The 13,648-nt window shown below is 39.0% G+C and overlaps 1 long non-coding RNA gene across 3 annotated transcripts in view; it reads right to left on the bottom strand.

Annotated features, from left to right (window-relative positions):
* Positions 1 to 13,648, bottom strand: part of LOC134552944 (uncharacterized) — a 145,637-nt gene that overhangs the window by 76,189 nt on the left and 55,800 nt on the right. The window contains exons 7-8 of one of the 3 annotated variants that reach the window (XR_010080990.1): positions 4,801 to 5,032; positions 3,530 to 4,365 (exon numbers count right to left, since the gene is read on the bottom strand). The exons of 1 other annotated variant lie outside the window; for it this stretch is intronic. This is a non-coding gene — a long non-coding RNA (uncharacterized LOC134552944). Of the gene's footprint in view, positions 1 to 3,525; positions 5,033 to 13,648 lie in introns of those variants that run through there. One more of the 3 variants, XR_010080988.1, reaches the window with a different exon arrangement.

Here is a 13,648-nt window from a genome sequence, read left to right as displayed (position 1 = left end):
CAGCTGCTCTGTTCATCTGATACCTCCTAACTCCTCCACAAGTAAGGTAGATCTGTATTTACCCAGATCTCTCCCCTTCAGCCCATGCTGGGCTGAAGTGCCCTGGCTTACCTCAGGGTTCCTTGGGCAGAAGGGGCTCCATTCCCTTGTCAGCATTCCTTGACTCTTTCTAAATGTCAGGAGAGAAATAGTATATCATGCTGTTCTGTATAACAGAACAGTTATACAGAGTTCTTCTGCAGAACTGTATAACACCAGTTCTGTAGAAGCCTGGGAAGACAAAGAGCCCATGCAGCACTGGAGGAGAACAGTTTCAGTGTCTCAGTCAGGGTTTCTGAGGGGACGACCTGCCAATCCAGTCCTGTGGTTTTCCCTTGGTTCTGTTTGGCTGTGACATAGGGCATCACCAAGGAGCAGGAATGACAGGCCAGCAGTTACAGCCTGCAAACGCTTCTTCACCCCTTGTCTGAAAGCTCTAAGAGTATTGCAATACCTGCTTGTACTGTGACTCTTCCTGGCCAGCCGTGCTGTGAAAGATTTGGGCGTTACCCACCTGAGCCACTCTCCTTCTCACTGGGTATAGAAGCAGTGACTATCACAGGGCAACTCTGAATTTCTTGGGGGTCTCAGTGCACTGCTGTACCATCGTCCTCACCAGGGCTTTCATCAGTAAAAGCAGCCACGGGAGAAATTTGAAGGCCTCAGAGGTTTCCACTTGGAAATGTCATTTCTGGGGACTCAGCAGTTTTGTTGCTTAGTCAGGCACACAGCTCAAACAGTGCTGCAGAAAATATTGGTGGCAAAGGTGCTGCAGGTACCACTGGACTGGAGGGAAGTTCGAGAGAGGTGAGACTCAAAAGGTCCAGCTTACTTTTTCCATTTGGTGCCCAGAAACTGCTGCAAGGAGGGAAGAACATGACATGGTACCAGCCCTCCACAAGTGAAAGAAAAGTGGTATTTTTTGCAGTACAATATTTTTTTGAGAATACAGAATGCAAATCAAGAATATTTTGTTGATCTGTGGTCAGTTCAAGAGAAGCAGGGAAGACATCTGAGTTATTCTTTGATAGAAATTTACCTATACAGTCTTTCTAAGGTCTGAAGTTTTGAAACAAAATTAAATTAGTCTTAATACCGGGGATAGAATTGCAGAATAGAGAAATGAAATAGGAATATATTTAGATGCAATGAGTCACAAAAATACAGGCAAATGGAAAGAGAAAACCTGAGAAAATAAAATCCTCTTTTTAATAAAGTTCTAAGATAAATTATCTAAATTTGAGGGAATCAGAGAACAGGAAATTTAATTCCTTACTTTTTCCTTCTGACTTCAAAGGAAAGACCTGATTTCTTATGTGCAACATTAAAGGAGCATTTTATCAAAGAATAGCTATATGTATCCCATAGAACAGAGAAATTTAAATGTCTTTTTTCCCCATAAGTTTTAGCAATACAAAATACTCTCTACAAGTTCTTGTAAACACTAAACAGAGCTACTCTTGACCATCCAAAATTTTCTGGTTTCTACTGTTTTCTAATGCAACAAAGAAGGAATTTGTCTCCGTGGTCTCTATAATTAGCACTCAGATTCTCAGGGTGCTTTCAGGCCTCTTTAGGAAGTTGGAAAGCCTAGTAATATTCACTTCATATATCATCAAGAATCACTGATGCATAATAATATGTAGCAATACAGAAATCTGTATGCAGACCACAGTAATATTGACTATCAGCACTATACTGGTACAACAATTACAAAAGTAATTAGCATGTCATCTTCTTTTCTGACAGCAAACTAATCAAATAACAGAAGCAAAGCATAAGAAAAATATAAAGAGAGTAATGCAAATAGTTGTAAATAGTTTTTTCTACCCCTTGGTGATACATATACACTGATATTTTTCTTCAGAATCACTGATGAAAAAAAAGTAGCATAAGAAATTTCAGGATCCTAAACAAGAGGCTTTATTTTCACACTTGTCATGTAGTCTGAGTCAGCCACCAATAGTGAGGTCTACTCCAGGTAGTATGTGTTTGCAACTTAGAATCATGACAGTAGCTGCAAGGGTTTCTCAGAAAGGTGCCACTCGTATTAGGATAAGGAACCACACTTCCAGAGGTTAAAAAAACCCAGCCATTTTCTACTGAAAAGATGGTGAGAGGTGCTGAACCTTCTGAGCAAATTCTCCCAGTGTTTGCTGGTGTTTGAGACGACACAGTTGAAACACAGCCCCAAAGAAACCAGTGTCAAAAGTCTTGATTGCAACAACAGAACACCACCCTCTTTATTTTCAGGCAAAACCCCAAGTTGTTTCTATCATTTCTATGTACTGAGTGCTTGGGAAAGTACTGGCTTTGTTTTGGGGGGCAAAGAGCTGAGGGCAGCTGAGCCATTTCCCACCCAGTGCCGCAGCTCTGCTACTCACGCCAGCCCTGGCAGATGCCCCCTAGACTGAAGAAGAGGAGTTAGACAGATTAAATAAGCAGTGATTTAATGTGGGCCACTCCTGCACTGTGAGGGGGCTCTCACAGCTCCTTCCTGGAGATGGCTGCTGAGCTACCAGGGGTGCTGGAGGAGCTGGCTGTACTTCACTGCGCAGCCACCGCAGGACTTGGTGGGGACCTCCAGATGCGCAGTCCCCATGCAGCCTCAGTAACATAATTAGACCTGGGATTTGTTTAGCTCCATTCAACATGTTTTCAGCAGGGCTGATTATGTGTCATTCCCTTGGGAGCCCTGTTATAATTTGGAGCTTCCTCAGAGCTGCAGGGATTTGAAGCAGGGGGGGACTTAAATAGCATTACATTTGTACTGCCGAGGTATTCCCTTTTGGGCCAGAGGTAGCTTAGCCTCCTACCATGCCCACAAGATTTTCTTTCTGTCAGCACATCTAGGGTTGATAATTTGAAGCATTTTCCAGGGAGCTGGATGGAGTTATGTCTCCCAACAGTTGTTATTCAAACACGTTACGGATATTTGGGCATTTTGGCAGAGAGTGGTTTGATGCAATTAGGATCAGTTTCTGGTTATGGCCATGCCAGGCCAGAGGCAGAGGGCACTTCTCAGAGTGGGAAGAGGAAAAGCCAAAGGCAACAATTAAAGCAGATTATTATACACTTTTGAGCTTACATGTGGAATCAATAGCAAAACATTAGCAGCTGTGCTCAGCTGTAGAAAAGCCTGCAGTCTTACTGTAACCAATAAAAATAAATTATGGACTGAAAGGAAGGAATGGAAAAAATGGTGGGGAAAGCAGGGCAACTTTTGAAGAAAAAATATAATACAAAGATTGAAAATAATTTCTAACCTTAAACAGTAAGTTTGTTTGGTTGGTATTCAGTTTGTTTGGTTTTAAATTATATTAACAAGTTGAAAGTATGTTTTAATTAGCGGGATCCATGATAACCAGGGCAATAATGGCAACATCCCACAAGATCAGAAGGTAAAAACAGAGAAACTGATAATCAAATTGGCAAATGTTACATCTTGCACTCTGTTTTCCTAATAAAGTGAAATGAGGCCTTACCCCAACTTTTAGCTTGGCAGAAATACGAGGAAGGAAAACTGTAGACCCGAGAAGTTTTCTTGGTGTAAAAGCACTTTACAGTAAGTGCAAGGCATCTGCTGGACACCCAGAAAGAAGGTAAGGATCTAACTTGTTGGTAACAAGCAAAAATCAAGGATACAATCTTTTTCTGTTAAGGTGCAGCACAAGGTTGACTTGAGGTAAAGGACCAAGAGCAAGATTTAGTTCCAAAACTTGAAAATTGTTGGAGTAAATCTTAAGTGCTAATGTATGTGATTCATGTAAACAATGAAGTTTGGTCAGGAGAGTTTATTAACCATTAAAACTAAGAAATTCTTGGGAAACAATCTATTCATACCTATTATAAGACATAAAAGGTGCGAGTCTTCTCTGATGTTAAATTTCTGCCTCATATTTAAACATGCCAGTGGACCAAAATAAAAAAAATATTAACAGATTTCTGAAGAAAAAACAAACAAACAAACAAAAACCAGGAGTCGTAGTAAAACTGAGAAAGCTAATCCTGCTTCTTGATTTCCACTTAAATAAATTTGTGGCTCTCAGTGATAATTTCAGCGTGACTGGTCAGAAATGAAGCTAACAAAAGTAACAAGTGTTAATTGACCCATATTTAATTTTAATCTAATCTGACGGTCAAGAGTGACTAATTAACTTTACAGAACAAATGAAGACTTCGTTAAATATCTACTTTCTTCATCCTTCGGTTTTGATGTTAGAGCCCAGAAGAAATCATCTCAGACACTGCCAAAGCCTCTCAAAACAAAACAGAGAAGACCTGAATGCATATTCATAGGCTTCATAAGAAGAAAAGGAAGAAAAACTAGAACAAAAAACCAAACAAGAAAAAAGATTAGGTGATGATTACCTTTAACACTGCTCTGGATTCAAAGTACAGTCAAACAATTTTTATACAAATAGGATCCATATAGTTAAGATAGGACAATAGTATAAGATCTTTCTTAGAAAAATGTTAATATAGTCAAAGATGATATGCTGAACATCCCAAAAATCTGAGGCAAAACCACAGAACACATCCTTAGCAAAGCCAGGTCTTACATGTTTTTTCCCATGCCACAGAAAGGTTTGGGTCTTCAAAATTATTCCACCCTTTTTTTGAATTTCAAGTTTTTCAACTCTATAGCAAATTTATGCAATAAGAAATTACCCTCACTGTCTCATCATAGCTATTAACCGCAAAGGCAAGAGTCAAAGATTCCAGGACTTTTCCTGCTTGATTCAGTAATCAGATACAAACCTCATAGCATCCTAGACTCCACTTTGTCAGTAGAATTTCTGCTTTAAGTGAGACACTTTCCAATATAACCCCAAATTAAAGGGTTTTTTAACCCACATTTTACTTTTGGAGGGCATTCTTGTTAGAAAATTTCTGCTGTAGTCACCACAGTCCAACTCCAGGATCAAAACCACATTCTTATTCCTTTTCCTAGTCGCCTCGGTTTGTTCTTTTTTCGCGTTTCATTAGAAACCTGTCAAGAAAAGTCAAGCCTTAGTGAATTAGGATGTTCTGTAATAACTCTAAAAATGTATATATATATCTCCTCTTATCCGTCAGGATATCAGTTAGCAAATGCCCATCGGAGAATCATAATGCATTGTATAGCAGCAAAGTGATTTCCTGGGTACTTTAGTAGCAGTGCTGGAGTGAGAGGCTGAAACTGTGCTCCAAAATGCAACAGAAGTCATTTTACAGCTCCATGGATCCAAGCCAGTTTCTGTTGTATAGGCCTGGGCTGCACAGCCCCACCAAGCAATCTGGAGGAATCACCACAAGCTTAGATGGATAAGGTAATTTTACCAACCTTTGAAACTGTGGTTTCACAGACGGTAAATATTTCAGCTGGGAGAACAAGATGACTATAGAATCTATCCCAGCAGTAGCTGAGAGCTTCATTAAAGCAATTTTCCCACTTTCTTTCAAAACCAGTATCAACACAGATACAGAAAACACTTGTGGTCTGCATTTTGCACCCCAGATTCCTACCTTCCCCCCTTATTTGCATATCCTGAGAATTGGTCTCCTCAGTCTCCATGGAAGAAAGAAGCCTAGCATATGCAAAAAACAAATTCCTCTCCGACTCCATTATCAGCTATGTGTATCTGCATAGTTTTGTGCCTCCACATTGCAGGGAGTAACTGATTCTTACAGGAAACTGCACCGAAAAACTTGTTTAATTCTCACAAGGAATATGTACTGCAGACAAAATAATACCAACATCCCCATTCTAACTTGACTCCTAAGACTTTTGTTCAAAGTCTTACAGTAAATTAAAATTTAGCTCAAGGAATAAACTCATGAATCCTTCATAACCTGCCTCAAATTATAATCCACTCCATTTCATTGTCTGTATTTTCTTCCATGGAAAATGTGCTTGCTAACATGCTGTACATTTTCAACTGTAGTCTTGAACAGCAGTTTACAGTGCCTGAATGCATGAGTAGTCACTCTGAGTTTATTATATTGTAATTAACTCATCTATGATACCTGAAAATCTGTTCTCCACCTGTTCAATACAAAACTAATTTTTTTGGTTTATCAGTTTTTAATTAATAATCCATGTTTGTACCGCTCCATCTTTACCCACTCCCATGTTGTTGAACTGAAAACCCAGCTTCCTCTAACTGCAGAAGTAGAGTCTTTCATGTCTTCAACTGCATCCAAAATAATATGTAAAGTTTGTGTTGCACTGTAATATAATATGTAACTTAGTAAGAACAGGCATTCCTTATATGAACATGATTATCACCTTTGTGTGTCCTTCCTCCCATTCCCTGTTAATTCCTTATTTGCTACACTCTTTCATCTTCCATTAATTAATACCAAATACCTCTCATTCAGTCTTACCCATTACTAAATTCTTTTCAGTATTTTATCTGGAGCTTCTGATGAAAACTGCAATGTAATCAATGTAATTGATGACCCAAAAACTACTGATAAGCTTGGACACAGAAACTGGCAGTGCAATGAAAACCACCTTACTTAACATGTCATCCTCAAAGACATTTATCCACTGCCATGTGAGCAGTTGAATAATCCCTACAACTAGAAACTTCTGGAAAAGTAAAACCAACAGCCAGTCAGAAGTAACATGAGTTAGCATCCTGGGCACATGTGCTGGAAAACAAGAGAGGAAATTCCCTTCTATTCGCTAAGCTATTGCTTAACAATTTCACAACCCCTAACTTCAAGTAGCAGTGAAAGAAAATGTTTGATTTAACCACAGTCCTAAAATACATAAAAATCCACTGAAAATTTCATTATATACTTATGATTGAGTGCACGATTATCTTGATAAGAATTACAAGACGTACAGATTATAGGATTATAGGATTTCAATCTCCTCCCTTTTTCATCCTATAAATTTCTCAGGCTCAGACTGTGGAATGGTTTCAAATTACTTAAAAGGAAAAATGAGAAATCCTGTGTCTTTGTATATTCAAATCCATTTAGTTGAGACAATATGCAACTTGAAAAGCATCAAAATCCATAACAGAGATGTTATCAATGTCTTCATAGTCTTGGTTGTTCTCAAAATAATGACAGAAACTGAGTGCTGTTATCTTTGCCACATTATCTATGCGAGTAACTCCATTAAAGACCAGGCTAGCCTCTCAGAAACTTCTTTTACTCAATCAATGACCTTGTTTCCATGGCAGGCTAACACAAGGTGCCATTGATGATGACTTGATTTCCTTTCGCATCTGAAGTGGAAAAGGAGAAGACAGACTAAATGAAATCCCATCCATCTTAATGAAATACAATTATATTCTCCTTATTAATCATTTAAAAATCAATATGTCTCTTCTTGGCAAACCCTGCCAGAATTTGTCATTCTGTGCCAGGCCTCAATACATCTTGTCCTGTAGTGATTTTTATAAGTTCAGTCACCTGTTTCCCAGGGTAAATAACAGAGTCTCTTTGTGTTGTGATGAGAGCGCAAAGAATGACACTGGCAGGGAAGCTAAAAAGACAAGCTGCACATTTTAATCAGTAAAAACAAGCATTTCTTTCCTGTGGTCATTCTCAAATGAGTAGTGTTCACTAGGAAAAAAAAAAAGGGGGGGAGGGGGGGGCAGATAAAAAAACCCTACAGGTCTACTGATATGTACGGTTTCATATAGAGCATTATTTATCTCCTAAGCAGTAGTTTCTGCCTCAAATAATCTTAATACTTATGGCATAGGATGGTAATAATTGTATGGACTTGCTTGCAAATCTCTAGGTCTGAAAGAACAGTGTGAGTTAGAATTATTCCTATATCAATTTCTGCTGATTCACAGACTTATAGAAAAAAACTTCTCACATATCCAAATATTTCCATTTTCTCTATTTTAGATGCAATAAAAAACTTAAAATCTTCAGCAACTGTAGCATGCTTTATATTGAAATAAACTGGAAGTATTAATTGAAAATTGTTTGCAGGAGGCTTTTTTAGTCCTTTAATGATATTACCAGCAATAATAGGTAATCTCAGAAAGACATTTATATCACATAGGATGCTAGGATACTTACTGAAACTTGTGCAAGGGAGAGTGAAAATTCTACCTTTTTTCCCTTTGGGAAATTCCCAAAAGTCACGGATAAAGTTTTAGGAAAATCATCAAGAAATCATACCATTTTGAAAACAGCTATCTTACGGATGCTGCTTCAGCCAACCATTCCAACACAGAGTCATTGATGTTGCCACGAGCGTGTCACTAATGTGCCTCCAGTGGGTGAAAATGACAACTCACTGCAGCCCCAGGATAAATCCTTGGGTCCCCTGGCTCCAGCCACAGTGTGGGGCAGCTGCAATCCTGGATACCTCTTACATTCCCATTCCTCTCTATCCTTTATATTGGAATGGTTTGTGGAAACCCTGCAAAGTGCCTCAGCTTCTCAGTGACATTTTACATTGGCTACAAAATGTTGCAACCACCAGGATTTCATCTGGTGTGTAACTGACAAAAAAAAAAAAAGAGGCCAAATTTGCTGACTTTTCGAAGTCTTTTCTAAGAAAAGAAACGTAAAGAAACTGCTGAAATAACTGGCAGGGGAAAGGAACTCACAAACAAGTCTGATGAGATTACAAAAGCACCCTCCCAACCCTGCTCACCTCTTTGAGGCTTGTAATACTATGAAGTTTGCTCTGTACAGATATACAAAACATGTAAATTCAGAAGGGAACATGCAGTAATGTGTGTTACCATTTAGCACTGGTGTTGATTTCTTCTCTTTGTTCTATTAACCTCCTCTGCTTTATGTTCCAAAATGGAGTCAAATACCTTTCACAACAATTCAATATTTACCTGCCCAAAGTAAATAAGAGATCCCTGAAGACCTACATTCGATATGTATTGAGTTTCTAATAAATCCTGTTTGCACATGGAAATACAAGACTTGCCAGGATGGATGATATTTCAAACCCATTTAGTCCAATACATTGCCTTAGTAAACAGCACCAAGGTGCTTCAGAGGAAGGTAAAAGAAATCCAGCAATAATCAGATGTATAGATTTACGTAATTCAGTCTATGAGGGACCTCTGCAGGGCATCTGACCCAAGCTCCACTCAAAGCAGTGCCCTTTCTCGGTCAGATTTGCTTTTTCTACAGAGAACACACAGGTAGGGCCTGAGATGTGAAGGGGGACAAGTCCTTGCATGCCACCAGTCATACCAGAACAAGAGCTATGGGCAGGCCTGTGAGCATTCACGCTCCTCATGCACACAGGAATGCGTGAACTATGCAGGTGAGCATTCACACAGCATTTGCAACCCCTTCTGAGACTGCTCTTAAGAGCTCTCCAACACTTTTCCATGTTCCTTATAGTAAATAAAATAAAATGTCTGATCAAAGTAGCATTACTACCGGGACAGGAAATGTAATGGGAAGTAGCAGGGTTCTAGAACAGACTCAGTCCTCTGGTACACACTGCCACAAGTAGTCATGCAAAACTAAGAAACATCCTCTTCTACCTGATTTTTATGCCCTGTAAATGTGTACTAGCTAGCAATAATTAATTATAATCTTAACAGTTTGTAATAAATATAATAGAATAAAATAATGGCAAATTAAAGGATCTTTGTCTCCTACAGTCTGCTTGAAAGATTTTGCTCTTGTCTCTTACTTCACATTATAAAATTTGAATACTGTAGTTTTAATAGACAACATTTACTTTACAGAAAACCAGCATAAACATTTCAAAGAAATGTACTGAAAGTAGCAGATTTTTTTCCAAGTCCTGTGGCCTCTACTGTTCCCATAGGCATAGTCTGATAAGTCTGATATAGTCCATCTAGGTTTAAAATAGGAAAAAACCAGATAGATGCAGTGGTTCTTAATTTTTACTCTCAGAAAGGACTTTCTTCACCTGTGGTACATGTGAGATTTTTGTGGAAATTTCTTGTTAAAACCTTAACAGAGGCATTGTCAAAATAAAAAGCTACCAATAGAAAGCTCTTTTTGTAAAGTCTATTATTTTGCAGCACTCCTTTTATCAGTAGGAACTTTTTCCAGCTCCATAGGATTTAGGGTTGAAACTGTGCATCTGTATTTAGTGCAGAATCTTCAACCGCTAGAGTAACTCTAGTGATCAGCAATTGGGAAAATGTTAATGAATCTGCTGATAACACAGTCCAGAGGCCGGGGTTGTCACAGAAGAGGTGGTCACACAAAAGAAGCCTGTCTGGTTCTGGTGACCAGTGGAAATGTGATAGTATCTAAAATGGCAGCAGTGTGCACCTTCACAGCATTCGCCCCACTTTACTGACAGACATCTCAAAGTTTGGTTCCTCAGCTAACACAGAAGGGAATGCAATGGGCATCTCCAGAGTCATCCCATCCTAAGAGAGGAACCTGGGCCTGTTACTTCGATGCTGAAGTTACAATTGGAAATACAAGCCTGCTCTCCTTCAGGAAACACTGATGACAATTCTTCTCATAAACTATGGGATCATCGGGTGGAGGAGATGAAGGAGCAGAAAGAAAAATTGCAGCAACCAGGATGACTACTGGTCAGCACTGGGTCCTTAAAACTGTGGGTGTTATCCCAGGCTGCATCAGGTCCAGTATTGCCAGAAGCAGAAAAAAGAATCAACAGCCCCTGCTTAAGGATTTGTGCAGGGGGATCACACAGACCACCAAGCCCCATTGTGGTCAAACATGTTTAAGATGGATTAGTGTAAAGAGTAGGTACTGAACAGAAACAATTGAAGGAAAGGAACACCTATTTTATTAGAGGAGCCCAACAGTGCACTGCATGTTTAACAGAGCAGAACAAAGGCCAAGAGGTGCTGTGATTGCTGTCTATAAATGTATCAGGGGGTAAGGAGCAGGGAGGAAGAAAGCTATTGGCATTGAAGGACAGCGCTGACACAAAGCAAACAGGTATAAACCAGCCACAATTATGCTGGAATGACAAAGAGGGTTTCTAACCATCAGAGCAGTGAAATATTTCCTAATAGGAACAGAGGGGAATAAAATCACAATGATTTTAACTTTGGACCATGATGTGTTTATGAATGGGATTAGAGATGATGTGATTATCTTCCATATTCAAGGACTAGTTTAATGATTAAGGAAGTCACCTCCCTTCATTCACCCCAGGTATTTAGCAGCTTACTGCCTAAATACAATAGACTCGTGGTCATTTGCGTTTAGCCCATTGTTGAAATCGTCTACACAAGTTTCATCTTTACATTTAATATTTACTGAATAATAAACAATAGCTACATATTTAGATAAGAAAAAACCCCATACACTGCCTATTATTTCCTCTTTTTCACACTGTACTCTCACAATTTTCTCATCCATTTCTTCACATTAAGTCCTTATCTTTAAGTTCCTACAGAAACACTAATATTTGTACAAGTGGAAACTACATGGAAACGTCCATACTTCCACCCCTGTAAACTTTTCTGTATATTCAGTTCCAAAATGACAGAGCTGATTTCATTTAAAAAAAAAAAAAGTTTCATTTATTCAGACCGGTGTATTATCTTCTCCTCTTTTTTGTCTCCTTATTTCGTTTTTTAATTCACATCAAACCCTCTACTTTGTTTCCATTACTCTTTCACCCTTGCTGTCCAAAATCAAAATTGGTGGAAAGAAAGTTAAATTGTTTAGAGTCAAGGACAAAATAATTTTTCAAATGCCAAGGAAAGGGAGGGATTAAGGCACTTTGATGTTAATACCATGTCTTTTGTAGATTTCCTGTTTGTTTGTTTTCATCTTTCCCTATTGTCAACAATGTACCACATTTTATAGGCAGCCTAACACAGAGCAGATGCTGATTAAAGGAAATGTGGTTTTCACTGTGACATTTAAAAAAAATATCACTTGCTCTAGTCTAAACGCTGTATTCCTAATGAGTTTTATTTTATTAACTGTTGTGTGAAAATACAATGAGCTTATATTTAATTGAAACAGAAGTTTTTACAGCTAACTTGATGGACTGTGACTAGGCAGTTAAGATTGACCAGAATCCTCCTGCTGTCTACCCTGAGGGCTGAAATAGGAGGTGCAGGCACACATGGCTGTTCACTCCCATGCATCCATGTGGCAGGACTGGAGCGACTGCTTTGCTCCTTGGCACGTGCTGACACTCTCCTGCCACCGCTCCCTTCTTCTCCTCATCTTATCACCTTCCTTCCCTTCTGGATTCATCAATTCCACCTCCATAGAGCAGAGGCTGGCTATCTTTAACTTAAATGAGTCCTAATTCTCAACAATCACCTCAGCAGGCATTTGTAGATACAGCTGTACCTATGGTGTGCCTATAGATAAGAGTATGTCTATCATACCTACAGGAGACATAAATTGTCCCAAATGCTGGTAGCCTGAAGAGGCATTGCAAATGGGAGTCAAAGAGCAGGGGAAAAAACTCACACATGAGATAAAACTTAATAGCAGTAAAAAAATGTTGCTGTGTGATGATTTTCATGACATTGTGAAACACATCTGTTCACTTTGGCTTAAACTAAAGATAATTTTACCTGAGGTGCAGGTGGAAAATGTAAGGGTATGTTTCATTACATTTTAATTTTTGAAATAAGCTCCCATAATAGAACAGTGTTGTGCAGACTGTTCATCGTTACAGACTTCACAAGACCTAGAGGAACACGTCACTTCAGGCCCAATCCTGGAACAACAAAACTTGGTAAAATTGCTACTGGATTTAAGATGTCCATGATCTTGTTCTTCCACCTGAAAAGGAGTGGCACTCCTCACAACTTTTCTATAGTGAAACCTGATATGCTTTTCCCTCTACATCATATTTGTACTGTGAACAGCAGGTAGTGACAAAGGACTCTTAGCACAATATCTTTAACATCAGCACTCATAAAAAAATGAGCAAACACAGATGAAGTAATTCAGAGATTAAATTACTGAATTTGTAAGGGTCCCTATTGCTTTTATAGGAAAACCAGGGAGCCCAGCCCCAACTTTACATATATTTGCATCTCTATTCAAGAGTATTTGCAATACTGCACACAGAATGAAAAGATGTTCGGAATCCTTTGACCTTTAAAATCCAAATCTCAATTCACCTCATTTTCAAGTTATCACCATCTTTTCATTGCACACTGATAACAGCTCATACCTGATTTTCATCATGACCTACCAGGTCAAGATGTAGCAGACAGCTGATCTGGGGTGATTGATCAGTGGAGAAGAGAGGTAAGGCATGGCACAGAGGCCCAGAGTATGAAATTTCCAGACACATTTTCCCGTCATTGAAAGAAAAGATGTACCTCACTTTCAACACACTGCTCATTTTTAAGCGAGGCCAGGCTTGATATTCTCTGCTCTGTTGTCATGTCTAGAGAATGGTTGGATATTATTAGCATGTCCTATGCAGTCAAGCCTGCCCTAGACTTGCAGCTGCATGTCAAAAAGAAAACAAATTAAGACTTGTTCTCTTTAAATTACTATCCAAGCATCACCATGGCAAGTTGTGATTCATAGGGGTTTGGCCACAGCTGGCAGTTTATGGTTATTAGAGGGCTTGGTGTCAATGTGCTCCATCTCTCTACAGAAAGTAACATGGCTCATGCGAAATGTATTCCTTTACCTGAAGCCTTCTCTTTCTCCAGGTGCAAAACAT

The sequence above is a fragment of the Prinia subflava genome, chromosome 1 (assembly GCF_021018805.1).
Source record: "Prinia subflava isolate CZ2003 ecotype Zambia chromosome 1, Cam_Psub_1.2, whole genome shotgun sequence".
NCBI classification, from domain to species: domain Eukaryota; kingdom Metazoa; phylum Chordata; class Aves; order Passeriformes; family Cisticolidae; genus Prinia; species Prinia subflava.
The sequence above is the reverse complement of the archived record's forward strand: the minus strand, read 5'-3'. Positions and strand labels throughout refer to the sequence as shown.